This window comes from Lucilia cuprina, chromosome 6 (assembly GCF_022045245.1).
Source record: "Lucilia cuprina isolate Lc7/37 chromosome 6, ASM2204524v1, whole genome shotgun sequence".
Taxonomy (NCBI): domain Eukaryota; kingdom Metazoa; phylum Arthropoda; class Insecta; order Diptera; family Calliphoridae; genus Lucilia; species Lucilia cuprina.
In genome coordinates this window covers 58,470,632-58,474,168 of record NC_060954.1, presented here as the reverse complement: position 1 = coordinate 58,474,168, position 3,537 = coordinate 58,470,632, and positions in this window count along the sequence as shown.

Here is a 3,537-nt window from a genome sequence, read left to right as displayed (position 1 = left end):
CTAGAACTGAACTAGAACTGAACTAGAACTGAACTAGAACTGAACTAGAACTGAACTAGAACTGAACTAGAACTGAACTAGAACTAAACTAGAACTAAACTTGAACTGTACTAGAACTAAACTACAACTGAACTAGAACTGAACTAAAACTGAACTAGAACAGAAATAGAACTGAACTAGAACTGAACTAGAACTGAACTAGAACTGAACTAGAACAGAAATAGAACTGAACTAGAACTGAACTAGAACTGAACTAGAACTGAACTAGAACTGAACTAGAACTGAACTAGAACTGAACTAGAACTGAACTAGAACTGAACTAGAACTGATTCACATCTACAGTCAAGACTATAAATTGATCTATAATTGAAACAAAAAACTTATATTTACTCAATACAAAATACTGAGGTGGACATTAATAAACTTCCATATATGTAGGTACTTCACCGCATCTGGATATTTGATAATCGTTGTTATATCCAAAAACGAATTATCTTAATTACTTACAATAAAATCAAATCAAATTTTTTCATTAAACACATTAAAATTTTATTTAATTCTCTTAACAGCTTTCCACTGACATAACGAATCAGTCATGTGTTTCATAAAATCTAAAGTTGATATTAATACTAAATTTTCATTATACATATTGGTAGTGGAGCACAATAACTCTTGGGTAGCAATATTTTGCAATAAAAAAAATTGCTGATCATCATTTGGCCATAAAACTTGCCACCTTTGAGACGAATCCATAGCACAATCCATGCAGATAAAGGCGCTATTCTTTTCAGCAGTCAAATATTTATAGGAATTGTCATAAGGAGCACCAGAAGTCAAAAGACCTTGCGGATTAAATTGTAATTTAAATTTGCCTTTAACACGATAGTAATTTTTGGTGGGAAGAAAATTGAACAGATAACGTTTGTTGGCAGCGGGTCCACTATTGCGTTCTGGGTAGATAAACTCATTATAGTGACGATTCAGCAAAGACACATTATAATTCCATGATTGATAAATCGTTAAAAGTTGTTCTGGCAGTTTACTTAAGAGCCGGCCTATAGAAGGATCTCCTATAAGGGTTTTTGTTTCGTGTCTTTGCTTTAAGACAGTGGCTAAACCAAATGTTAAAAGAGGCAAAAATTTCGAATTACTTTTATATTCTTTCTCGTATTTATTTAATATATACTCTAGAATATTTAATTTTAAATCTCCATTAGTTAGCAAGATTAGTTGTTGTAATATATCTTCTATATTCATAAATTGTAATGATTCGTCTATAACTTTTTGCCATATTTTTTGTATAAATGTTTTATCTTGTTCCGTAAAGAGTTGATTAATCACATTTTCTAATTCTGGTTTTGTGCTTAAACTTTTTGTTGAAATTGTTGCAATTAATTGTTGAAATAAAGTGTCCATTAGTGAGGAGCTTATATGATCACCTATTAAGTTAGTGATTTGTTCATTATTCTGTTTCAACGAAATTTTCTTCTGAATTTTATATAAATTCGCAGCATCAAAGTCACAACCTTTGCTATTCTCCCGCCAAAATTCAAAGATAGTTTTGGTAGCTCGAGCTTCCCAAGAACAAGCTGTAGTATTGTTGTTCTTATTTTGTGGATAAACTGAGGGCAGGACAAGCAGCAATAAAAATAATTGCCAGTTCAACTGGTATGTTATGAAAAGCGCCATTAAGCTTCACCAGAACCAACTTCAGAGAGAGTTGAAAAGTAACTAAATAATTTAAATAACAAATTGTTAGCATTAAGATGAGAAATATTTAGTGTGAGCGTAAAGTGATTAATACACTTGAGTTTGAGTCCGGTTTTTTACTCTTAAATAAACAAACATGTCGGTCATCAAACATTGTTTTCAATTTGTAAATCCCCCGTCTAAATTGGCGTTTAGTTTATTTGTGTAGTGTTGAAAAGATTTCTAATTCAAAACGTTACTCACGTAAGTTTATTTTAAAAACGGTATTTGATTTCAAATTTGCGGTTTTATTTAAATTTGTGAGTGATCGATGCTCTGCACTATATACTGAAAGATAGTCAAGGCTACATAACTAAACTAGAAACAGAACTAGAATTGAACTTGAACTGAACTAGAACTGAACTAGAACTGAACTAGAACTGAACTAGAACTGAACTAGAACTGAACTAGAACTGAACTAGAACTGAACTAGAACTGAACTAGAACTGAACTAGAACTGAACTAGAACTGAACTAGAACTGAACTAGAACTGAACTAGAACTGAACTAGAACTGAACTAGAACTGAACTAGAACTGAACTAGAACTGAACTAGAACTGAACTAGAACAGAACTGAACTTAAACTGAACTAGAACTATAATGGAAAGTTTTACAATAATCTTTTACAATTCATTCTCTATTTTGATTTTTATTGAGATCATCTAAACAAGAGGATAAGTTTTAAAATATATATTAAAAGATAAGCAGAAAAAAGATTGTAATATGTTTTTTAATAAAAGAAAACCATAATTAGGATCCCAAAAAAAAATTATTCCTGTAAAAATGTTCTACCTAATCCCGTATATTATACTTTTTTCAACATAAAGGCATTCATTTAAATTTTCATAAATCATCCTAACCTCTTAAGCAATGACCCATATAAATTTGTCAAACGAAATAAAAAAATATCCCCCAAATCAGTCCTTTTCTTTTTTTGTCCAAAATCTTACAAAAAAATCCTTATAAAAGAAGTTCTAACACCTTCTTATCTCCTAGAGTTTTTAAAAACTCATAACACAAATCAAAAAAGGAAGTATAACTTTTACTCCTTAAAAATAATAAAAAACACACTCATACATATATGTATATAAATAAAATAGAAGAAATATATTCAACAGGCCGTTGAAATCCCTTTTCTTGTAACAACCGCAAAGAGGAGGGTAAAATAAAGGAATATTAAAAAAGGAGGAAAATTGAAAATACCTTAGACAACAATAAACCAACTAACCAGCCGAAGGACCTACCAACCCTTAAAGCTTTTATCCTTTTGTATTTGAAAATAAAAAAATATAAAACTTTAAGGTTTCAGTTTTGTTTTTGTCTGTTTTTAGATCTTCTTTAAGGATTTTATATATTTTAGCTTCAGTTTTGAACATGTTGAATGAATGAAGAATGTTCGTTCTTTACTTCCCATTCCGTTTGCAAAAGTTAAGATAATTTTATATGTTTTTTGTTTTGTTATTATTGCTGTTAACACTTTAATAGATTATGTCGTCATATTATATTTCTAATTTTGAAATACAATAGGCTAAATTTAGTTTGTTTTCTAAAATAAAGGGAAATTTTCTCTTTTTTTGCATATCTTACTCTTTTAACTTGTTTTTGTTGGCGCTTGCTCACCATAGTTTTCATCTGTTGCTTGAACATTTAATGGTTTTGGGGGGTATTTTACTTGGGTTCGTACAGTGTACACTTAATAAGGTAGCCTCGTCGCTACAACAAATACAACAATACAAAAACAACAGGCGATTTGTTATTGTAGAATAATCCCATCTGTCAAAAAAAAGCT